General features: G+C 43.2%; 1 protein-coding gene across 11 annotated transcripts in view; it reads right to left on the bottom strand.

The window, feature by feature from the left end:
- SIPA1L1 (signal induced proliferation associated 1 like 1) overlaps positions 1-25,451 on the bottom strand; it is a 362,796-nt gene extending 337,345 nt beyond the window's left edge. For 5 of the 11 annotated variants that reach the window (XM_053889553.1, XM_053889555.1, XM_053889552.1 and 2 more), the window contains exons 1-2: positions 25,388-25,451; positions 24,699-24,758 (exon numbers count right to left, since the gene is read on the bottom strand). The gene's annotated coding sequence lies outside the window, so the exon portion shown is untranslated. Of the gene's footprint in view, positions 1-24,343; positions 24,493-24,698; positions 24,759-25,387 lie in introns of those variants that run through there. The other 6 variants (XM_019451366.2, XM_019451367.2, XM_019451357.2 and 3 more) reach the window with 4 other exon arrangements.
- Between the last annotated feature and the right edge of the window lie 629 nt (positions 25,452-26,080).

Here is a 26,080-nt window from a genome sequence, read left to right as displayed (position 1 = left end):
AGAATCTGTTTTCCCCACATTGAGCCATTTAAAGGATGCACGCAAGGAAATGCGCCATGAAAATTTGCTACAAGCTAATATCCTAAACCAGGACCTTGACATTCACCTGTGTATTTCGGGCACCAGGATTATCAGGACCCTCTGGGAATTGGAAGAATAAATATTTTTGGAATGACAGAAACCATCCTGGCTCCAGATAACCACTACCTCTGTCTCCCAGTGTTATCAAATCACCTGTTTAAACCTAGACTCGATTTCTGCCAGAAATTCACATGAAACTTAATCCATGTTCCTTTCTTTAGAAAACAAAAACACTGGTTTCAGGAGTTTCTCTCACCTTCTCACCTTGAGGTTTCCAAGTGGGTTCCTTGAAAATAACTTCAGGGTTTTCGGTATGCTGGGAAACAACTCATTTCTTTAACTGAATGAGAACTCTCTCCCTTTACTGTATCTTTTGTATTCCACCATTCTCTGTCTGAAAACCACTTTCTTTGCTAGAGAAAACAGCAGAGGAAAGAGTGAATGACTCTTAACTCCCTCCTTTAATAAGATTAAACGCTCTAGCTTCTTTCTTCTTCCTCATCTTGTTTTATAGACTGAAAACCAATTTGCATATAACTTATGTTTATTAAAGTGGAACACAAATACTCTCTTTGTCACATCAAGTCCACTCTTAGATATATATCCAACAGAAATGCATGCCCATTTGCACCTCAAAGGGCAGAACAAAGACAGGAAACTGAAACTCAAATATCCATCAAGAGTACAATATATAGGGGTGCCTGTTAAGCATCCAACTCTGGCTCAGGTCATGATCCTGCAGTTCGTGAGTTCGAGCCCTGTATCAGGCTCTGTGCTGATAGCTCAGAGCCTGAAGCCTGCTTCAGACTCTGTGTCTCCCTCTCTGCCTCTCCCCTGCTCGCTCTTTTGCTCTCCCCTTCTCAAAAATAAACAATAAACATTAAAAAAAATTTAAGAATAGAATATATAAACAGTTGTATATTCATACAATGAAAAACTACAAAGTACTTAAAAAGAACTATAGTTAGAAGCAACACATGGATAGATTTTACAAGTTAAACAACAGAAACCAGGCACAAATGAAAACACACTTTAGGATCCCATTTCTACAAATTTCAAAAATCTTTAAAAACAATTTATAGTGTTAGAAGTTGAGGGTGGTTACCTCTGGGGAAGATGGAGGCTAGTGATGGCAAACATACATGAGAAGGCTTCAGGGGGCTGGTGGTGTTCTCGTTCTCACCCCGTGTGATTACACAGAGGTATTCATTTTCTGATGATTTACTGAGCCTCATCTTTTTTTTTTTTTACGATTAAAACATTCTTTTTTTTTTTTTTTTAAATATACATACAAGTTAGCATATAGTGCAACAGTGATTTTAGGGGTAGATTCCTAATGCCCCTTACCCATTCAGCCCATCCCTCCTCCCACAACCCCTCCAGCAACCCTCAGTTTGTTCTCCATATTTATGAGGCTCTTCTGTTTTGTCCCCATCCCTGTTTTTATATTATTTTTGCTTCCCTTCCCTTGTGTTCATCTGTTCTGTCTTAAAGTCCTCATATGAGTGAAGTCATACGATATTTGTCTTTCTCTGACTAATTTTGCCTACCGTAATACCGTCTAGTTCCATCCACATAGTTGCAAATGGAAAGATTTCATTCTTTTCTTTTTGATTTCCAAGTAATATTCCATCATATATATATACATCTTCTTTATCCATTCATCCACTGATGCACATTTGGGTTCTTTCCATACTTTGGCTATTGTTGATAGTGCTGCTATAAACATTGGGGTGCATGTGTCCCTTCAAAACAGCACACCTGTATCCCTTGGATAAATACCTAGTAGTGCAACTGCTGGGTTGCAGGGTAGTTCTATTTAATTTTTGAGGAACCTCCATACTGTTTTCCAGAGTGGCTGCACCAGTCTGCATTCCCAGCAACAGCGCAAAAGACATCCTCTTTCTCTGCATCCTCGCCAACATCTGTTGTTGCCTGAGTTGTTCAGTTAGCCATTCTGACAGATGTGAGGTGGTATCTCATTGTGGCTTTGATTTGTATTTCCCTGATGATGAGTGATGTTGAGCATTTTTTCATGTGTCGGTTGGCCATCTGGATGTCTTCCTTGGAGAAGTGTCTATTCATGTCTTTTGCCCATTTCTTCACTGTATTATTTGGTTTTTGGGTGTAGAGTTTGACAAGTTCTTTATAGATTTTGGATACTAACCCTTTATCTGATATGTCATTTGCAAACATCTTCTCCCATCCTGTCGGTCGTCTTTTAGTTTTGCTGATTGTTTTCTTCGCTATGCAGAAGCTTTTTATTTTGATGAGGTCCCGGCAGTTCATTGTTGCTTTTGCTTCCCTTGCCTCTGGAGACATGTTGAGTAAGAAGTTGCTGTGGGCAAGATCAAAGAGGCTTTTGCCTACTTTCTCCTCGAGGATTTTGATGGCTTCCTGTCTTATATTTAGGTCTTTCATCCATTTTGAGTTTATTTTTGTGTATGGTGTCAGAAAGTGGTCCGGGTTCATTCTTCTGCACGTCGCTGTCCAGTTTTCCCAGCACCACTTGCTGAAAAGAGTGTCTTTATTCCACTGAATATTCTTTCCTGCTTTGTCAAAGATTAGTTGGCCATACACTTGTGCGTCCATTTCTGGGTTCTCTATTATGTTCCATTGATCTGAGTGTCCGTTTTTGTGCCACAGTGAGTTCATCTTTATGATGCACTTGATATGCACTATCCTTATAATAGTCTGTAGAAATCATCGTGGTAATTTCAGATTTTTCCCCACCTATATCTAGGTCATCCTAGATATAACCTGTAAACACCTGTAACCATTCGGTCTATTCTTTTATCTGCGTACTTACTATGTGCCCCTTTCACTTTTGTATGCCACTTCAAATCTGGCTTCCTAACAAAGTAGAAACACAACCCACAGAATAAGAAAAAATTATTTCAAATCATATCTGATCAAAGATATGGATTCAGGGTATGCAAACAACTCCTAAGTCTCAACAGTAAAAAGACATATAACTCAGTTTTAGAATGGACAGAGGATCTGAACAGACGTTTCTCCAAAGAAGATAATACAGTGACCAATAAACACATGATGATCAACATCATTGGTCATTAAGGAAATGCAAATTGACTCCACAATGAGATTCCACTTCACACCCATAAGGACTGCTGAAATAAAACACCGTATGGTACAGCAACAAGTGTTGGCAAGGATGTGGACAAACTGGAACTTTCACCTACTGCTGGTGGGAAAGCAGAAGGGTACAGCTACTTTGGACAACAGCCTGGCAGGTTAAACACAGAGTTACTACAGAAGTCAGCAATTTCAAGAGAAATGAAAACATGGGCACACAAAAACTTACCGCATGAACAGCAGCATGATTCTTAACACACAAAAAGTAAAAACTACCCAAATGTCCATCAAATGATGGATAAAAAAAAAATGGTATAAAACCATACAATGGAATATTACTCAGCACTAAAGTACAGACGCATGCTACAACATGAATGAACCTTGAAAACATCATGCTAGGTGAAAGAAACCAGACACAAAAGACCACATGTTATAGGATTCCATTTGTATGAAACATCTACAGACAGCAAGTAGATCAGTGCTTGCTTAGGTCCAAAGCGACGAGAAGGGGGTGGGGGGGGCAAGAGCTAAAGGGCATGGGCTTCTTTCTGAGGTGATATGAATGTTCTAAAACTGGCTGTGGTGATGGTTGTACAAAGCTGTGAATATCCTAAAAACCAGTGAATTATGCATTTTCAATGGGCTAATTATGGTATGTGAATTATATATCAATAAAGCTGTTATTTTTTTTTTTTTTTAATCTGGCTTCTTTTGCAATGGCCCTAAACAGCTGTGCTGCCTCCTTCAGAAGCGGGCCCCATTTCTGCTTATCAGTGTGATTTGGAATCTACAATCACAACTTTTGTTTCTTGGAGCTTCCCACCCATCTGGACGAAACCATACTCCTTTTTATAGTCCTGCCGGCCTTGGAGGTACCATATCTTTTCTCTGAGCTTTGTGAAACCTCCTTCTAAAATTCTAGGCTGTAAGACTCTTCATCATGAAGAAATGGAAGCCACTTTGACCCAAAGTTCTCAGCATAAATCAGTGAGTCACAATTCCTTCTTTTACCTTCTAAGAATAGATCAAGGACTTATCAGGTGTCTCCATTTATCAGGTTGAGATTTCCACAAAAATACAGACAGTTGAAATGCACCATTTATAAACTACCTTACCCTTGTGCCAGCTCTGAACTTAATACATATTTATTCAAGGATGCATGTAAGATTAGGCTCTAGGAATACAAAACTGCAAAAGACACAGTCCTGGCCTTCAAGGTCTAACAGGAGAAGCAAACACAGAAAAATTATTTTAACATATTTTGACAAAGCTCCCCCAGCTTCTCTCTATCCTGGCACTTAATAGGTGACTTGTACTTTTCTGTTACCCGTCTGTCAACCTGGCATGCTTTCCTGAGAATGGACTGCCCTTTGAATCCCAAGGACCGACAGTGGCAGGAACGCAGGAGAACTTCAACAAACTCTTGATTGAATATGTGTGAATGAAAAAGCATGGATAAGCAAGGATAACATTTTTCCTACATAAGCACCCACCCTGCCCTCTTAAACTCTTCTCAGTGACAAATCCCAGCCACACTTGGCTTTAGTGCAGCCCTTGCTGAGGCAGGCAGGGAGCAAATTATGTTGAGAAGATACCCAAGTTGATTCCTCCCTCTGCCCCCTGCTGTCTCCTTCATCAGGGAGCTCTTAGCTTTGCTCCCCCTAGCCTTCCCCCATCTAACATCCAGGGGAAAATGTTCAGGCTAACTTTTCAAAGACAACTATAATGCAATGGGATATTCCCGTGTAACGCAGATGAAATATGTTTCCAAGAACCCACCATTATAACCTAAATGAAATGTATCTTTCCACCAGGAAAGCTAAAAAGCTAGGAAGGCTTGTAAGAAGGGAGGATGGGCAGTTGACATGGACTGGGTGTCTATTATGTGCCTATACATGCTGTTGCACAACTGCCATCATAATCAGAGCTCCCATCTATTGGCACTAAACCCAAACTGTAGGGAGGGTGTGACTACGTTGTCTTATTTCTTCTTGACAATAACCTTGTGAGCTAAGCATCATCACTGTCCCCTTTTTAAAAAAGAGGAGGGCACCTGGGTGGCTCAGTCGATTAGGCATTTGATTCTTGATTTCGGCTCAGGTCATGATGCCATGGTCCGTGAGATCAAGCCCCGCATCAGGCTCTATGCTGACAGCATGGAGCCTGCTGGGGATTCTCACTCCCTCTCCCTTCTGCCCCTTCCCAGACTGCGCATGTACTCTCTCGCATTCTCACTCTCAAAATAAATAAATAAACTTTAAAAAATAATAAAGAAGAGGAAAGAGGTTAAGGAACCACCTGAGGTCACTGTGGTAGGATGGAAACCAGGTCTCCAGTCCCAAAGCCCACATGTGCCACTACCACTTACCAAGAAACACTGTGTAACACGGGAATGCACCTTAGCCTCTGTGTCCACGTTCTAAATCTAAACTGCACAAATGAGGGCAATTCCTTCCTCAGATGTTGGCTATGAAAATGAGACAATAATATCCAAAAAAGTACTGGTACATAACAGACTTTCAAAAAATGAAACTTCCTTTTTTTAGCTTCTCCTGTTGTGAACTTCCTGGTCTTAAACCATGAGCACTCAGTGGACACACCGTAACTTGTAAATCAGCTCTCACACCCTGTCCTCGAGGGCAGGCTTTGTCTTACTCATATCCAACAGGTTAAATAAAATTAACATTTGAGAAGAACATCCAGAATGCCAAATCCCACCTTACAAAGTTTTAGGACACAACTCACTTGTAACTCAAAAACTATTCACAGAGAAATCTGAGGTCAAAGCTGCTCTTGGTTTTGTTTCCCAGCGTGTTCTTCCAGAGGAATCCAGACACCCCCCCCTCCCCCCCAGCAAGGCTGCTGCTGCCCCCAAGGCTGATGTCACGCTGCCCATGGCAGAAAATGCTGCAGTTTTCCCAGGGCCTCTTCCTTCCCCCTGTCAGATTTCACCTTCAGATTTCACCTCCAGATTATTGGACAATCGCTGGTTCCTTGTTTTCAGAAGCCATTTTTACAAGATAGGAAACATGAAAACATTAACCGTGGTTAGTTATACTGGGTGGTAAAAGGGTGGAGGACTTTTTTCTTTTTCTTCATGTTTTCTGCTATTTTCCAAATTTTCCAAAAAACCTTATGCAATACTTTCACAATACAAAGCCAGAAGAGAAGAGAAAAGCCAATATATTTAAATGATTTCCTTTGTCTGCTACTGGACATCTTCCTCCCTTCTTCCCGACTTCCCCAACGAGCTGGAAGCATCTAGAGAACAGGTCTGCTAAATTATCTGCACAACTCTCAACACAGGACCTCCGCACAGCAGTCAGTACCTGACACAAAACAGCTCAGTATCTGTCGAGTGCCTGATGAATATTTGGGTACTATTTAGAAACGGACTTTGTTAACAGCTGGTGGGTAGACCAAGGTATGGATGTGGTGTGTCTTTAATGAACTTGGATTATCATAGTTATATATTATTAAAAAGGTAGCTTTCAAAAATCCAAAGCAGTCGGACATGAAAAGCATGTGACCCACAGACAAGGTGAACTACTGAGGCGACTCACTGTTGCAGGGGTAAACCGAGAACAGGGTAGTGAGCAGAGCTTAAGTCCTTGTGCGTCCAGCTCTAAACGACGCCCAGAAGTTCATTAAAATAATCCCCAGGCTCTGGGCCCCACTTAGAGGGCACACCGAAGCCCAGCTCAGCTACCAAAGTTGAGGAACACTCTTTAAAATTAATCTTTGTTCTTAAGATTAAATAATAAACCTAAATACTAAAGCAAACAGGGGATTAAGATAAAACCACCCCAGCAATGTTATTACTCCACCAAAAATCCTTATCTAATACACCAAAGCAGAAAACTTTGAGGACTGATTTAACATGGAAGAGAAGTCTCAAATGTTTGATTTGGAAAAAGGACCTGAACATAAAATTTAAAGAACAGTATATTATTGGATTCAATAAACATACAATGTTCACAAGTCAATAGAAAATTTAAGGTGATAAAAATGTTTTCCTTTTTACCATGACCTAAGTTAACTAAATTTCCTTTTATTAGTGACTTCAATTCTGTCTGATCAGTTGAATGTGTGTTTCCTAGAAGCGCACTTGATTGGCAGGACCGACCTTACACCTGTTTTTGTATTTTCAATAAACTTCAGTTTTATTAACCTCTCTTTATATATCTTCATATTGCTGGGGCGCCTGGCTGGCTCAGTTGGTTGAGTGTCCAATTTCGGCTCATATCATGATCTCCTGGTTTGTGAGTTCAAGCCCCAAGTGACCCTCTGTGCTGACAGCCCAGAGCCTGGAGCCTGCTTTGGATTCTATGTCTCCCTCTCTCTCTCTGCCCCTCCCCCACTCATGCTGTGCCTCTCTCTCTTTCTCAAAAATAAATAAACGTTAAAAAAAAAAACAACTGTATATTGCTAATATGCCTCCTGGCTCTTAAAAGGCACTTACTTCAAAACAAAGCAGATGCTGACTTGATGAGAGTATGATAATTTTAGGGCAATAGGTGGAAATCAATGACAGGATGACAATGTCACAGCAGAACCCATGCTCCAAGATGAGACTGAAAGCATTTCAGCCAGAAAATACATTTCTCACGTTTCCTGTCTTGCCTTCAGTTGGGAAGTGAAGTGAAAATGTTCTTACTAGGAAATAATTCTGTCATTATTAAGAACTCTGTGAAGATTTATTATTTATTTCAGCATCACCATAAATATTTACATTTCATCTAGCTTTTTGCACTAGACACATTTGCAACCCTGGTCCTTGAACTTCTCTCGCAGGTGTGAGCCCTGTACGAGGCTGTTTCCTACATCTTAGTAAGTTCAGCAGGCCAGAGAGAACACTCAACAACAACCATTAGCTTGACTCCAATGGAAGGGAAAAAATTAAATATATTATCCGAGCATTTTTCTCGAGGAGTCTGATATACTTGCTCAGATGCACCTCCTAAAAGTTCATTCACCTACCACCTAATTTTTCTTAGTGAAACCAACAACAGGAGGAGGTGAGAGAAATTAAAAGAAATGGGGTAATGCCTGCGCAAAACCATGCCTGAGTCTCCGGAAAGACACAAAAAGGTTAAGGGTCTGAAAGTGAGGCAAGTTACTTAACCTTTCTCAGCTTTGCCGTCTGTTGATCATACCTATTCCACAGGAATTCCGCAAGGATAAAATAAGATGATCTAAACAAAGAACCTATTCATTGGTAGAATTCGGCAAAAGGTATTTATGACCATTATTAGCTGAGCACTGTAGAGGTCACCTTGACAGGCCAAAGTCCTACAACAGATACAGGAAAAGAAATGGCCCAAATGGGTCACAGGCCAGTTCTGGGAAGCCCAGATCATCAGTAGAGATAAAAAACAGTTGCTAACTCTCCACTGCAGCACAACACAGACAAGTGATAAACTACACACTGTGCTTAAAAATTCTACCAGCAAGACCAGCCTTTCACTGGAGAAATGGATGGAGAGCCTCCATCACCAGCGTGGACAGTGTTTAAAACAGGGTGATGGTCACAGCTACCCTATCACACAGACAGGCTGTGCAGCATTTCCAACAATAAAATATGTTCTATGCACACAGCCAGAACATGGCTGCAACAGGTGACTGCATTTCCCAACTCAGTGGTTGCTGCAATGTATGTTCATGTAGGAAGAAAGTTTATCACAGGAACTCAACAGCTTGGCTCCCACTCGTGGAGTCCTAATGTCTATCTTCAGGCTTGCTATAAAGATTAGCAGTGATGTGACATGAAGGGTCTGGCACACTGGGCACTAAGTACGTGGCAGTCTTTGTAAATTTTATAACTAGGAAGCAACAAAATCCAAAGGCCAAGCCTGCCATGAAGCAATCGGAAAGAGAGTGGCTCCTTTTCAACCAAGAAATGAAGGTGTCTGAAAACAATTGGATAAAAAACACAGTAACAAGACTTATAACAGGGAATAAATCAGGCAACAGTAGGTTAATCAGTCTGCCACCCAAGAATGAATGCCAATGTGCCCATTCCTCTGGAGCAAACACACAAAATGAGGAATGGTCCCTATCCTCCGAGGATCTCCATCTACCCAAGGAGAAATCACATGGTTTCACCTGTCTATCTGCATTGCCCCCTCAATTCTATGTCCCATGAAGACAAAACCCACAAGTTCACACTGCTGCACAGTGCAGGAACGCAATAAAAATTTGTTAAACAAATGAGACATTCATAGGATCTCAAGGACTAAAAGAGTCACCTGCCTCAAAAGTTTCCAAGCCTGGCTTCGCAGACTGCTCAATCTGAATGTCCAAGGTGCAGAGAACCCATGTATTTAGCATGCTCCCCAGAAGATTCTAACACTCCATAGAGACAGAACCACCAACCTCCTTAAGCCCCCATGAACTATCTGAATGGCCTTTACAAGGACCCATCCAGAATGATCCAGCCTAGGCACGCCAAGGGGAATGCAGCCGGTCACACCCCAAGCAAAGTCCTTTCTGATGCTCATTCAAATGTCTACTCCCGTCCCTCTCTATGAGGCCTGGGAAGACAAAGGTAATCTCTCCTCCTTCAGCATGATGGACCTCAACTCTTTTGACAGGGATGACATCCCTTCCAAGTCTTCTCCAAGCTAAAATTCTTTTTTTTTTTTAATGTTTATTTATTTTTCAGAGAGAAACAGAGTGTGAGCGGGGGAGGGCCAGAGAGAGACAGAGACCGACAGACAAAATCTGAAGCAGGCTCCAGGCTCTGAGCTGTCAGCACAGAGCCTGATGTGGGACTCGAACTCATGAACTGTGAGATAATGACCTGAGCCAAAGTCAGATGCTTAACTGATTGAGCCACCCGGGTGCCCCTCCAGGCTAATATTCTTGATGAATCACCCATTAACTATTTAATGCTAAGCTCCATAAGTACACAACACAGTACAACAGCATATTAGAGAAGGGAGAAATCAAGGTGAGTTACACTAACCAGGAAGAGGTCAGAGAAGGAGGTGGGCACAGAAGAATGAGAAAGACACAGATAAAACCGGAACTCACAGGCTGGTATTGCATCAGAGGAGAGAGGAGATAATGATACGGAGTGTGAAATGCAGGGAAGGGGATAAGAGAGAGATAAAGCTATGGGTGAGGAATGTAGTCTTTTGAATTGAATAGAACTAAAATGGAAAATGAACAAAGACTCAAAGAGAGTTGGAATAGTTGGGAAGAAGAGAAAGCAGAGACAGTTGCTGGAGAGGCCAAAGAAATCAGATAAGCAGGAGAGACCCTAGAGAAAGGTCACAAAAGCACGTAGGAGAGTGTGAGTCTGATACAGTAAGGTAATGCAAACACTTTAGCTCCCTGGAGGTGACAAGTGTACCTAGGTGGTACCTTAGAAAGCATAGGCAGATAAGAAGGCCTAGAGACTAGAACAGCATGAGGCAAGGGGCTCACAAAGGAGCCTGCTACAGCCACCTAGATACAAAACGAAGGTCGAGGGTCTGTCCTAAGATGGTGGCAATTAAAAGAGGAAAAGCTGAAAACAAGAATCAATTCAGAAGAAAAAAAAAAATGGAGGTGCTTGGTCACAGACCAGACCAAAGAGGGAAGAAAGGAAAGAATCAGAGATGACATCTGGAGAGCTACTTGAAAAACTCAAGGAAGAAGCAGGAGCTCAAGGAGAAGCAAGATAACTGCGCAGCCCCATGCACTGAGTGCGAGCAGGGTGACCTGTCGACGAAAGCTTCAAAGTTCAATCCCCATTCCAGAAACACACATGGCAGCTCACGGTTTTGCTCTTTTCTCTGGTCCCAGCACTGGTTGTAGTTTCTGTGCCAGCAGACAAGGAGTATCTGGTTTTGAGCCCAAAAAGTAACATCACCACCCAAGTTCAAACGTTGCGGTAGAGCACGCCGAAAGAAGTCAGCCATGAAAGCCCACATATTGCCTGAGCCCATTTACAGGACACATCCAGAGGGGGCAAACCTATAAAAATGCCAAGTGGATCGGTGAAGCCCTAGTGCTGGGGGCAGGGAAGCAGGATGGGACTGGGGACAAACAGGGAGTGACTGCAAAGGGGGTTGGAGTTTCTTTGTGGGATGATGAAGATATTCTAAAATTGTTTATGGAGATGGTAACACAATTCTACCAATGTACTAAAAACTGATTTGTACACTTCAAAGGGGAGACCCATATAATAAGTTAATTATAACGCAACAAAAGTGTTACATAAAGAAAAAAATTAAAAAATAAAAACTTAGGAGTGCATATTACTGTGACCTCAGAAACTTAGACCCCATCTCCCCAATAAAAATGTCTAGGAGATTTGAGTTCAATCAAAAAGCTATCAGGCAATTTGGAAAATTCTAAAATGTATCTTAGTCTAACAAAGCTATATTCCTTCCAGGGGTTCCTGTTCCCCCGATGCCTTCCCTCATTACTAAAGCCATCACTGCTCTCTCTACGCTGAACACCTAACATACTTATTTAGCCACAGCTCCCAACAACTGTCGGTCATTCATCAACAGTTATACTCACTACATGTGTCAGGCCCTCAAAGGCACCCCTCTCTCCTCTCTGAATAGCCTGCAGTGGGCCCCCAGCTGATGCCCAACCGAATCCTGTGGACTAAAGAAGAAACAAACCACAAGGGCAGTGAGGAAAGTGTAGTGCCTCTGTTCAAGCTGCCTGGGGCATCAGAAGAGCTGAGAACCAGCACCTACATCTCTGGACTGAAGACGTTCCTAAAGCAACACCTAACCTTTGGGAAGGTATCGAGCATCAGCAAATACTACATCTCAAGGACACAACTATTTACTGCAATCTCTAAAGAAGGACATTTAGTAAGGTTGAAACACCACTGACTGCACTCTAAGACTGATGCTTTCAACATTTTCAGTTGGATCTTAAATTTTAATCTATCGGGTTCACATATACATTTAACATATTTTACCTGCCTATAACAAGGCTTTAAGCAATCCCAACACCTAGGAATGTATAAATAGGTTTTCTGAATCAAGTAACACGGACAGTGGTCTCTCTAATGAATGTGACCTCTTAGACCCTACTTGTTAACTGACGCGAGTCATGGAAAGCCTAAAATAATAAAGACCCTGAGAAAGGAAAGAGCTGGGTTTTTTCCACCATAACGTCCTCCCACCTAAACAACATCACTTTGGCTTGCAGCTATGTTTATTAAGGGGCAAGTCTGGCGCCACACGCCGTGTGGTACTCCAGTGGCTCTGCGCATAATGAAGCTCTCGGACACCCTGAAGGGAACCAAAATACCAAACTCTCCCAGAAGCCGCGCAGGACTCACAGAATGAATCAAAAAGAAAGCTGTTCCATGTATTGGGAAAGAAAACCAGCCTTTGAAAGGCAAATGCCAACTTTCCACAATACATTCCGGCCCACGGCCTGTGACTTACGTAGTTCAAAAGAGACCACACGGTACCTAAGATGGTAACCAGCCTACTTTCCAGAAATAATACCACCATTCCAAGACATAACGTTAGAGGTTTTAACTTTTTTTTTCTCATTTGATCTCAAGAATTCTGAGAAGGGCAAACACTTTCCCCATCTCACAGACGAGGAAACGGAACTCCTACTAAAGATGGACTCCCCTTGCGTGTCAACGGCGATCTCACACCCAGCGTATATAAATCAGCTCTCAGCTCCCCGTTCCTCCATCTTCCCCATTTCAATGAGTTGTTCCACTTGCCGAGGCCAAAACCCTGGTGTCATCCTTGACTCCACTCCTTCTACCACGCTACCTCATCACACCCTTCAGGGAATCACATCAGCCCCACCTGAGATACGTCCAGGATCCAGTCACTTCTCATCACCTCCACTGCTGTCATCGTATCTGACCCAGATTATTGCTAGAACCCCCAGAAATCCCCCCGCTTCCACCTTAGTCCCCCCAACATACATACTTTATTCTATTCTCTACACAACCAAGTTTTTTACTTCAAAAATACGTCAGATGAAACCCTTTAAGAAAACCCTCTGGTGGCTTCCCATCTCACCCGGAGTGGTTCATTATTGTATATATAGGATGAAACAGTATCTGCCATCCAGAAGATGCTCAGTGAATAATGCTGACTAGTAAACAAAAGAAAAATGGCCAAATTCAAGAGCCAGGATTATACAAATCTTCCAGGGCTCTTAGTAACAATGAGACCAGATTTATAACAGCAAATAATGCACATGGGAAGAAATTCTTTTTTTTTTATTTTTTTTATTTGAGAGAGAGAGAGAGCACACACAAGGTGGGGGGTGGGGAGAGGGAGAGACAGAGAGAGAGAGTGAGTGAGTCTGAAGCGGGCTCCACACTGAGCACAGAGCCTGATGTGGGGCTTGACCCCATGACCCTGGGATCATGAAAATCATGATCATCATGATTGAAATCATCAATCATGAAATCAAGAGATGGACACTCAACCAACTGAGCCACCCACGCACCCCCAGGGGAAGAAATCCTTAAATCTTACTTTGAATAACTGAATCCTATCACACATAATCAATACAATGTTCAATTCCTAACAACAAATTCGTAAGAAAATATCATTTTATAAAGCCATGAAATCTCCCACTAAGTTATGTGAATATTACATATTTGGTAACATGGGACAATTGACAGCTTAATTATCACAGCACTGGTAACCAGACTTTCAGTGTGACTTTCTACATTCAGTAACGTGACGGCACTGCTTCTCAAGACTACCATGCACGTAAATGACAAGGACTTTAAAAGACTCGGATCCAAGTACCTAGAAAAAGGGTGATAAGCATTTCCATATCTCCCACACTGGCATTATATCAATCTTCTGAAACAGGAATTAAGTTTCTAGGGTATTACAAGTAACAGCAGAAAAGTTAGATTCAGAATTGTCTCCTACCAAAATTATAAGGACTCTCAGAGTGAAGTTAAAATGTTGATTGTTTTCAGATCAGAGTGAAACTAATGCTAAAATTATCCACCATTACAGAAGTTTCTCACTAAAATGTTTTAGAGTTAAAAACAAATTTTCTGAACTTCTTTCTTTAGTTCTTTCAAAAACATTCCTACTATCTGTAAAAAGCCTTAAATCTCCTAAATCACAAAAATAAATTCGCAGAATTTTAACAGTTGGCCTTAAAGGAAACTTAATCCAATCCTCAACCTTCTTCCTCTTACAAATGAAAAGATACATGGTATGTAATAAGCGAACGATTAAAATGTGTTGAATGAGTGAAAAAACAAAGATCCGAAAAGGGTATATAACTCTTTTAAGGTCAGACAGTTAATGGAAAAATCCAGATTAACCAAAACTAGGTTTCTAGATTCTTTTGGAACAGATGTGGAAGTAGAGGAAACCAAGATTTGAAAACCTTATCTGGGTCCTCAGGAAAAACTTAACCAAAACGCATTTGAGCCTAAAATTCATTAGTTCTGTCACTTAGAAAAGCCCTTGATAAAATAAATGTTGCCAAGACCTATCTCCTTGGAAACCGAAAAGGCAGAACTGTCTAGGGTTTCTTTCTTCTTCTATACAAAGAATATTTAACACAGGACTATTTTCATAATAAGTAACTACAATTGTTTTGCATCAGCGGTAAAACAGGTGGCCTCTGACTAAAAGAAAAATCAGCCAGAGGAGGAACAGAACGCTGAAAAGGACCTTATCAATCACTAGAAGAGTTATCAGCCACAAGAGAGCAGGAATCAGACATTCTTTTGTCACCACAAGCAGCCACTAGCCCCTGGCATTATAGTGGGAGTCAATAAATACAGGATAAGTGAGTAAGTTACTCCTTAGAGATTCACCCATGTAGACATAAATTCATTTGGTCACCACCGAACAAATCTTTACTTCAGGCCTACTAAGTGCAAACATACTACATTTTCCTCCACAGCAATTCTACCAATGGCCCCTCAAGTAAAAGACACTCAACCAAAACTATCCTCACAGTTTTGTCAAGAAGATAACAAAGTATGACTTAAGTAGCCTAAATTACTTACTAAAACGGTCACTTAATTTGCTATTCTGGTTCCAATCTCTCTCATTCAGTTCATCCTGTACAACTGAGCCAGGTTAGTTTTTTGTTCTTTGCACATCCCAGAAAAGAAAACAGTGCTGTGGCTAAGTATTCTATCTTTGTATGTGGTCTACCACTATTCAATAAACAGATGTGGAAAATCAGAATCAACTGACCTAGAATAGGAAAAGATACTGTCAAGGAAAAAAATGCCACCGTGACAGTTCTTATAATAATTGATACCACTGAGGGGCGCCTGGGTGGCTCAGTTGGTTGAGCGTCCAATTTCAGCTCAGGTCATGATCTCGCGGTCTGTGAGTTTGAGCCCCGCATTGGGCTCTGTGCTGACAGTTCAAAGCCTGGAGCCTGCTTTCGGATTCTGTGTCTCCCTTTCTCTCTGCCCCTCCCCTGCTCATGCTCTCTCTCTGTCAAAAATAAACATTAAAAAAAAAATGTAATAATTGATACCCCTGAAAATCTTGAGATTACCACTAGAGGCTTCCCTATAACACTGTGATACAACTGATCCAGGGGGACACACATCCAATCTTCAAGATCAAGTCAAGGTCCATCGCCTTTTTGAAACTTTCCCAAGCCATTGGACTAGGTATCTGTGAAATAACTTTGTAAACCAGGAAGTACTGGACACACAGCTCTTACTATACGAGTTGCCAGCTGATAGCCTTGCATACATTCTACCATTTAAATCACTTTACTTCATTCTTTAAGTGCGTCTAATCCCCTCAAAAAAATGAAAAATTCTACAAATTGTTTTCTCAATTGTTGACTTCTCTATTCTCCATTACTTAACACCTAGAATGGCATAAATTAAAAGTGACATTCACACTTCCTGATTTTAATATACTGCAAAGCTAATATAATCAAGACAGTTCTGGTGCTGGCATAAAGACAAACAAACAGACCAAGAGAGTAGACAGCCCAGAAATAAACCCTTGTGTAAATGGTCAACTGATCTTCAACAAGGGAGCCAAGACCATTCGATGAGGAAAGGACAATCTCTTCAACAAATAGTGTTGAGAGAGAGTGAACTGGATATCCACACGCAAAAGAACTAAGTTGGACCTTCATCTTATACCATACACAAAAATTAACTCAAAATGGATTAAAGACCTAAACATAAGAACTGAAACTATAAAATTTCTAGAAGAAAACATAGGAAGGAAGTTTCACGACACTGGTCTTAGCAATAACTTCCTGGATATGATGCCAAAAGCACAGGCAACAAAAGGAAAAATAGACAAATTTTTAAAACTTTTGTGCATCAAAGGATACAATCAACATAGTGAAAAGGCAACCCACAGAATAGGAGGAAATACAGGCAAATCATATATCTGGTAAGGGGTTAATATCCAGAATATATAAAGGACTCCTACGACTCAAAACAAAAAGTCAAATAACCCCATTGAAAAATGGGCAAAGGATTTGAATAGACATTTTCTCCAGAGATGATATACAAATAGCCAACAAGCATATGAAAGATGCTCAACATCATTTATCAGAGAAATGCAAATCAAAACCACAATGAGATACCGCCTCACACTCTTAGGATGACTCCTATGGAAAAAAAAAGAAAATAACAAGTGCTGACAAGGATGTGGAGACACTGGAACCTTCATACACTGCTGGTGGGAGTGTAAAACCACTGCGGTTTTACAACTACTATGAAAAATAGTATGGAGATTACTCAAAAATTTCAAAATAGAACTACCATCTGATCCAGCAATCCCACTTGTGTGTATATTCAAAAGAACTGAAAGCAAGGCCTGAAAGATACATTTGTACACCCATGTTCATACCAGCATTATCCACAGTAGCCAAGAGGTGGAAGCAACCAGAACGTCAATAAATGGATGAGTAGATAAACAAAATATGGTATATACACAGCATGGAATATTATTCAGCCTCAAAACAAGGAAATCCTGTTATACGCCAACATGTATAAACCTTGAAGACTTTATGGTAAGTGAAATAAGCCAGTCACAAAAAAACAAATACCGCATGATTCCACTTATGTGAAATATCTACAGCAGACAGAGTCACAGAAACGGAAAGAAGAATGGCAGTGGCGAGGGATAAGGGGAAAGGGAGAGGGGAACCATTTCATGGGTGTAGTTTCAGATTTGCAAGATGAGAAAGTTCTGAAGATCTGCTTCAGAACACGAATGTGCTTCACACTTAAAAATGGTTAAGATGGTCAACTGTGTCACATGTTTTTTTTTTTAAGACAGTAAAAAAACGTGAGGGGGGCCCAGGTGGCCCCCAGTCATGATCTCACGGTCTGTGAGTTCAAGCCCCGCGTCGGGCTCTGTGCTGACAGCTCAGAGCCTGGAGCCTGCTTTGGATTCTGTCTCCCTCTCTCTCTCTGCCCCTCCCCCACTCATGCTCTGTCTCTGTCTCAGAAATAAACATACGTTAAAAAAACAAACAAACAAAAACGTCTAAGTGCCAACACAGAATTACCAAATTGGATTTTCACGTTCTACCTCCACTGCAGAATCGAAGCAGCCTGACCCTTTGAGGTGTTGGCACTCATTTCCACAGATTTTTCCAAGTTGTCTTTTTTAGTCAATGGCTAGCACAGAGGACCAGAGGCTCTCTCCTTCTCACCCATTCAAAATTAAGTTTACATACTCCCAGCCAGCTGCTCTCTGCTTTAAGCCTACTACTGATCTACCTTATTGTCAAGCAGAAGTTCAAAAATGATACAAAAACTACTGTGCTCTCAACTGGGTGGGGGAGAAGCATAACAGAATCATCCACTGAGTCTCTTCAACCCTCCATCCGCCTGATATCTCGCCTACTGCCCCAGAGAAAAGCCCTAGAGTTCACTGTGATCCCCTACCCTCTCCACCCAAGCACTTCCTGCTCCCCCAAAACACACATTCTACCCAAACTGCTGAAAACCACTATTTTAAAACACTGCCTTGAAAACGGCCTTCAGAACAATCCAACCGAAAGCAATTATTAGGCTGACGTTCTCGAACTCTGAATGAGCCTTTTCTGTGAACGCTGTAGCTCTCCATAACCTCATTTACCTACTGAAACATTTTGTTTTGCAATTATTATACCTCATTTCCTATTACAGAGGATTAGCACTAAGATCTTTAAAAAAATAAAATAAAGTAACAAGGAGACGCTCTGAAGAATCACAGGCACCTCCCAAACTAGAAGAGAGGAACCACACTGGGTCTCCACCGGGCCAAGCCATCCTCACAGGTTTCTGAGCCATGAGTCCAACCCCACCCCAAACACATACAGACACACAGCACACTCTCTTTACATAGGAAACGCCAGCCGCTCAGAAATTAGACTTGGGCAAAGTAAACGGGCAAAACCTTCTGAGGTTTTCACAGGAGCAGCCAGAATTAGGCCTAGGAAAGGGGAGGCGGTAAATCAACCACACACCAAGCTGCAGTGCAAGGAGAGGAACATGTATTTTTGAAGTCTTCTAAAGAAAAGCAGTTTGGGGGGAGCCTGGGTGGCTTAGTCGGTTAAGCGTCCGACTTCAGCTCAGGTCATGATCTCACGGTCTGTGAGCTGGAGCCCCGCGTCGGGCTCTGTGCTGACAGCTCAGAGCCTGGAGCCTGTTTCAGATTCTGTGTCTTCTGACCCTCCCCCGTTCATGCTCTGTCTCTCTGTCTCAAAAATAAATAAACATTGAAAAAAAAATTTTTTTTTAAAAGAAAAGCAGTTTGGTTCCAACAAGTCACAGACTGACATTTCTTGCAAAAATCTGGGAAAACACTGCTTTCCACTTTTTTCCTAGGTACACATAGGTGAAGCCAGCAATACTAATCAAATTGGGTGAAAATTTTAGGACATGCAACTGATTTATAAGGATAGATCTTATAGGCCTCTCCTTAGAAGTACTGACTCTTCCTGAAAGCATGAGATACCACAGTTCAGCTGTCAGCTGCTTCTCTGAGAGCATCACGAGCCACAAAGAAACTTGTAAAAACCAACAGTCAGGGGCGCCTGGGTGGCTCAGTCGGTTAAGCGTCTGACTTCAGCTCAGGTCACAATCTCGCCGTCTGTGAGTTCGAGCCCCGCGTCGGGCTCTGGGCTGATGGCTCAGAGCCTGGAGCCTGCCTCCGATTCTGTGTCTCCCTCTCTCTCTGCCCCTCCCCCGTTCATGCTCTGTCTCTCTCTGTCTCAAAAATAAATAAAACGTTTAAAAAAAAAAAAAAAAACCAACAGTTCTGGGAACTAAGACTGTTAAAGGGAATGCAAGGAGCTCGTAATATATCCAACCAGAATACCTCTAGGCAAATAACTCTAGAATATGAAATAATAATAATAATAATAATAATAATAATAATAAAGGGACCCAAGGAAAAGAGACTGATCACAGTCAAGTCTGGATTACAGAAACGTGATCATTCACCATGAAACCCTTTGCTTTTCCTTTCTCACTAGCTTTCTTGTGAGCAGTTCAGAACTCATTCTAAAAGTTAGCAAGACCCTAAACCACAAAAACCAATTAATGATTGTACCTGTAGCTGTGGGAGAAGACGGCTTTATGGAGAAAGTGGAAAGAGGAATAACCAAAATTAACTATTGTATCTGCGAAAGTCATTTAACCCGGACCCGCTCTGGGGGAGGAAAGAGGAAAAAGAAGCCGGCGGGGGCCGAGGCTCCACGTCCTGTCCTGCCCGCCCCAGTTGCCTCCGAGTGACCCCTGTGCTGGCGCAAACCAGACAGCCTCCCTCTCCAAGCCTGCGCACTCCGACCCGCCTGCACGCTCCCGCCTCTCCTGAATTGAAAGAGGGAAATCTAACATTATGTAATTGCCTGTTTCCCACAATTTAAAGTGAGGCATACTATAATCCTAATTAGAGGGAGAAGTTGGTGCGACATGACAAGTAACAAATTAGAAATCTAAAGACCGAAAACTCTCATCCCAGACTTCCAGAAGCAAAGAGAAAGGGCCTCGGGGGACGCCGCGGCACACCCACCACGACACTGCTGGTGTAGGAGGGGCCGACTGAAACCGCCCCTGACGTTCCTCCATGGCATTTCGGGGTCATCCCTCTTGGTCTTCAAGAAAACACTCATGTTCTCTTTACCCTCCCCAGGCCAAAATTAAAGCAGAAGATGGATGTGGGCCGGCCCGTACCTCGGAAGACAGACCCCGATGGGTCTCCTTCCCCTTGTGCTCACAAAGCCAGTCACACACCTCATTCCATCCCTGGCTCAAACCACGTGTTGGAGAGATCCCGAGCGAAGGGATTCTTTCCCATGCTTCTGACTCACTCCAGAGCTCATCAAAAGCCCACCGGAAGAAGAAGACTTATCATGTACGGATAATTCATTTACATCTATGGAAAATTAAGTGCCAGACAGGTGTGTGGACTTTGGCTTTTTTTTCTTTTTACTAGCTAGACATAGAGGGGGGAAAAACAACTAATGAGGTCAATTTACTTCTTATGCCAACAAAGGATACTTTTGGTGTAAGAAGTGGATAGAAAGTTGGGTTGTCAATCTCAAGAGGTAGTGGAACACCCAGATTTTAAATAGCACCGGACGTGGAACAAAACACAGAGTTGTGGATGAGCACTGAAAGAATAACATAATGCTTAATCCTCCCAGGAAAAAGGAGAGCCCCTCATCTAAAGGGCAGTCACCCAACTGGCAGGGATATTTCTTCTCTCCTGGGTCGGATTACTCCAGCGGCAGGTAGGGTGGTGCTATATAAATAAATTGCATTTTCAGCAGGAAGCTCCTTCAACAAGTTCCCGTTTTATGTGCAATTATCCCTCCGCCTGACCCATCCTCCCCACCAAACCCCCACCGCCCGGTAACACTTACACGCAACTCAGAGAGAAGGTCTCCAAGTTGCCACTGTTCCAGAAACAGGGAAGGTACAGCCACTTTCGTTTACAAATGAAAAATGAGATAAAGAAGGGAAGAAAATGGTCAACTAGAACAAATGAAGTTTGCCTTCTCTAAATTATGCTGAGTTAATAATATCTATCCTTCACCAAAAAAAAAAAAAAAAAAAAACACACAGGGGGGAAGGCCTACCAAGCTCTACCATGTAGATATTTTAACTAACTCATAATTTCTTTTTCCATAACTTTGTAATTTGAGTAACTCTAAAGCTTACTTACCAAATACTACATCAATGCTGTTTACATAGCGTTTCAACCTTACTGTGGATTTTGTTTCCTTAAGCTTTGCTTCTTCTCATTGTAGACACTTAATCAACCCTGAACAATTAAGAGGAGGAGAGGGAGTAGTAAACAAATTTTAATCTACAGACTCAAAGGGGAAAAAAACAGGAAACAAAGGAGTACAGTTAAATCTGGAAACCTGACTTCCAATCACTGCCTGATCGCTAACTAACTAGCTCTTCTATAACCTTGCACAAATCACTTCAACTTTCTAGGCCTCAGTTTCCTCACCTGTAAAATGGAGAAAATGGGCCAAATGATTTAAGTTTAAAATCCCTTCTAGCTTCAATAATCTATGAATCTGTCGATCAGGAAGAAAATGCAATTGCAAATAAGACTTTATGACTTACAAAGTACTTGTAAACATATTTTCTCATTAATTCTTGCAGCAAAGCTGTGAAACAAGCATTATGCCCATCTCTGCAGAAAAAGACAGTTTTTCCAAAAGACAGTTCAGAGGGTTTGATTATTTTTTAAGATCCCCTAGCCAGAAAATTTGAAACCCAGACCTTCTGAGGACAAATATTGGGTTCCATTATTTCAAAAAGTTAAAATTTAAAAATAATTGATTGCCTGCTATGCAAAACCTTTCTGGGGACATCGGCATATTATAATAATACCAAACCCGGAAAGGTTACTACAAATGGCCCCACTGGAATCACAGGGCCCAAGAGCACACCTCCCAGATAGAGGCACTGAGCAAATATTGCCTGACTCACCATACACCTCAAAAGATTAGGAATACAGTGATACTATGGGGGGAAATTTTTTTTTTTTTTCTGAATTTGAGGTATGATCTCCTATGATCTGATTCAAAAGATAGAAAAAAAAATAAAAACAGTAGAAAGAGGCATTCCATATCAGAGATCTAGCTCTCCATTAGAAGGATGAATCTATGTGTCTTCCTCAGAGAAACTCCAATTTGGTCAGTGAACCAAAAGCCCAAATGTGACAGGTCACCTGGAAATCTTCAGGATATCCATACTTTATACACACACTGTATCTGGACTAACAGAAATGATAACACAGCCATGAGGACTGATAAGAATCATGTTCTTATCAATCACTACATACTTTCCCCTCAATTGGAAAGATTCAGGGAATCTGTACTCTTACACTGTTCTACCTCTCATACTTCTGTTTCACAGCTCAAAGAGACAGAAAACAGCCATTTATTGAAAAATTCAAACTGCAAATTTAACATAGGATTTATATACGTCTCAACTCAGTCAACCAAGATCCCCCCTAAAGTCTACAAAACCACTAAGATCAAGCAATCTTCAATCTATGACTTTAAGGTTTTTTTTAAGTTTTTTAAAGTTGTTTTAAAAAATTGGTGGGGCAGAGGGCACTACAACAAAATTACTGATGTAATTCAAAGCAAAAGCAAAGTAAGTAAATACAAACGCCAGAAAGTAACAGTGAAAGAAAAGAGTTAAATGAATCTCAGTATACAATCTAAGCGAGGGGCTCTGGATTCATTACCAAGGGTTCAAGTCAACCTTCCCATAGGATCCTAACAATTGCCTGACACTTCAGATCTGAAAAGTTCTCTGTACTAGAACTGCAATTTCAAACCAGAGGAGCAGCACCAGGAACCGCAGAGAAGCTAACAGCAACACCTACTGACTATCTTGAGCCACTTGCCAAACTTGTTCTCTCTGTCAACTAGAGAAATCTAATGATACAATTTCAAGAGTCCTTTACTTAAGCATAATGAGATAAGAAAATAAGTTGTCACCCACATAAAGCCATCCATCCCCCAAAATCTCTTAGTTTGCCCTTAACCATTTATGAGCAAATCATTACCCAAGTCATTTTAAATGCACTGCTAATTGCTGATGCCTCAGTACAAGTAATTTATTCCATGGGAGAAATGCTTTAATATTAATATTCTCATTAATAACTGGCATGTCATCTACTACTTGGACACATCAGTGACCATAAACTGCTTTACGTAAACCTTTTATTTGAGACTACTGCTGTTACCACTGTTCTATATTATTCCCATCGTTTTTGGGGTTTTTTTTCCCCACCCTAGTTAAAGGTGACTTAATTGCAGCCTTCAAAAACTAAGAGAAAAGTGAAAGTCATTAAATCAGGATTATATAGAAAATTAATAGTTACTAAACTGGCTGCAGAGTATGATTCTATAGGACTTAATCTTGTACTTTTCCAGAAGATTAAGTCAGAGAATCTTTGCCTTGGATGAATATTCCATATGAGAAAAGAAGAGAAAGTTGACACTTAACTCCCACAGAGTACCAGTATAAAAACAATGGCTTTAAGAGTCTGAGTCAGAGTTTCAACATGAAAGGCTTACTTTATAGAGGAAACGCCAACCCCAGTTCATCCAGATAGACCTGGAACCCGATGAAAGACGACACCTTTACTCTGAAATTTGCATCGCATCACTCACTGGCTCCCAGTTTAGAAATATAATCGTCCAGCAGGTAGTAAGAGTTTCAGTGAATGTTAATCTCTAAAACACCCGTCATGAAAAATTAAATCTATTAAGGTAAACGCCGTCTCTAGGGACCATCAGTCCCCAAATGCTTCCCTTCAAAAACGAATACCAACAACTCAAACAACATCTTCCCTAAAGTGAGCCATTTCCCTTGTCTCTATATTTAACGAACGGTCAAACTCGAAATTTCAACCTGCCCAATACGGCTACATGTCCACGCAGATATGCCGTGAAGCGATAGGGAGCCTCGCAAATTTCCTTTAAGGGCAGGAGAAGTTGGAAACAGATGAGGCTAAAGAGGAAAAGTTCTTTTTGAAGCACCCTCACGCCTCCCCAGCCCTCTCGAGGTTTACTTGCTCCAAGGAAAGCAGGTTAGAGCATCCCCTACTTTCCCTGTCCCCCGAACCCGGGGAGAGAAATTAACCACCCGCGGGCACCGAGCTCTCTTCTCCCTTTCCCATGACTAAACCCCTCGGCCTGTCCTTTCCAACGCAGCCTGCAAAGCGCTCACCCAGGTGACTGAAGGGGAAGGGTGCCCGGTGGAGACGAGAGCTGCCGGGTGGGCGCAGCCACCCCGACGGGGGCGCGGGTCTCCCGGCCTCTGGCGGAGGTGCTCTGCCGGTAGTTATGCAGATTCGGGTTCCTAGGTGCGTGCGCGCGCGCCGTGCGCGGTGCAGCCCGGACTCGCCCCCGCCGGGCTGCGCTATCAGCACGCCACCAAATCGGAAATAAAACTTTGACCGGCCTCCCGAATCCCGCTCCGGGCCCTGCACCCGAGCCCCGGCCAGAAATGCAATGGGGGGGGGCTGTCAACAGTCCTTCACCCCCGCTCCCCTGCCCGGACCCGGGGCGCGGGAGCCACTTACCGCTCTGCCCGGCCTCCCGGTGCCACCGCGCGTCCGGGGCGCGTCCGCCGCGCGCTCTCCCTAGGGAGAAAGAGAAACCCTGTGGACGGTCGGCGCGCGCTCACTCGCCGCCTCCTCTGCGGAGAACGGCGGGCAGCGAGGCCGGGCCGGGGCGGGCGGCTAGCGGAGGGGGGCCCGGGGGAGGTGGCGGCGGAATCTGCCCAACTCCCGAGCTCCACTCCGAGGGGAACCCGGAAAGCAGGCTGGAGAGCAGCCTGTGGGGGCCGCGCTCCTGGAGGAGTGGGGGACGGAGGTGCCCCCGTCCCCGGGCATCAACTATTGTCTGGGCGTCCTGGTCCCCGCTCGCGCCGCCTCCGAGGCTCAGCGCCCCCCATGCCGCCCACCAGCCCCCAGGAGAAAAAGCTGGGGGCGGGGGCAGCCGGCGAGTAAAGCGGGTATGGGGTGGCTGGGGGTCCGGGGTCTTGGAGGTCGAAGGTGGACGCAGGGGAAGGGGACGTGCGTGCCGAGTGGGGGGAGGAGACAGGTAACTGCAGACGGGGGTGGGAAGGCCCGGGAGGACCGGTGGGGGGAGGAAATGGGGAGGGAGCCACGGAGGCGGGAAGAGATGGAGTGGCTGGGGGGCGGCCTCTGAAGCCCAGACCTGGCCCTCCCCGGGGACCCTCCTCCCGGGAAGTCGGCGCCGCACTGACTTTTTCGCTTACTCGCTCACGCACGCACTGAACTCGCTCACAAAGTTGCCGACGGTGGCGGCGCCTCACTCGCCCTTCCCTCCCTTCCACTCCCCTCGCCTCCCCGCCTCCCCGCCCCATTCCTTCCCCTCCTTCACTCCCTCCCTCCGCAAGTCTCGGGTGAGATCACCTCTGGGCCGCTCGGCACTGTGCTCAAATCTCGCGAGAGAAGCGGCGGCTCTGCCGGGCCGGCGGGGGAAGTAGGAGTTGGAGGAAGGTGGGGGACCGCGGAACTCCTAGTTGCTATGACGACGGCAAAGCCCTGGATTCCTGTCTCCAGCAGAGAGCCGAGGCAGCAAACGTGGGTGCAGTTTTCAACCTGCCCCCTCCCTTGCCAGACACCCTAATGGTGGGGAAATCGAGGGCCAGAAGCGAGAGGAGGATTTTTAAGCCTATTCGAGAGGACATCTGTAGAACAGCGTCATATCTGGCCAAATTTGGCAAATGAAGCTAATTTTTTCCCCCAGAGGTTCAGGGGGAGATTTCTGTCACAGAAGCCAGCACATATCTGTATCCCCAAATATCAACTGTATATTCAGTTTTTCAGCCCTCCCGTCTAATCTCATCCGCCAGCCTCCACTCCTTAGGCTCCCTCTCTCCTCCCTCCCCCTTCTCCCCATCACCACCACCACCAGGCTGGGCTCCTTGATGATC

Source organism: Panthera pardus, unplaced genomic scaffold, assembly GCF_024362965.1.
Source record: "Panthera pardus isolate Hobbes unplaced genomic scaffold, ASM2436296v1 HiC_scaffold_24, whole genome shotgun sequence".
NCBI classification, from domain to species: Eukaryota; Metazoa; Chordata; class Mammalia; order Carnivora; family Felidae; genus Panthera; species Panthera pardus.
Note: the sequence above shows the minus strand (reverse complement) of the source record. Positions and strands in the feature narration are given on the sequence as shown.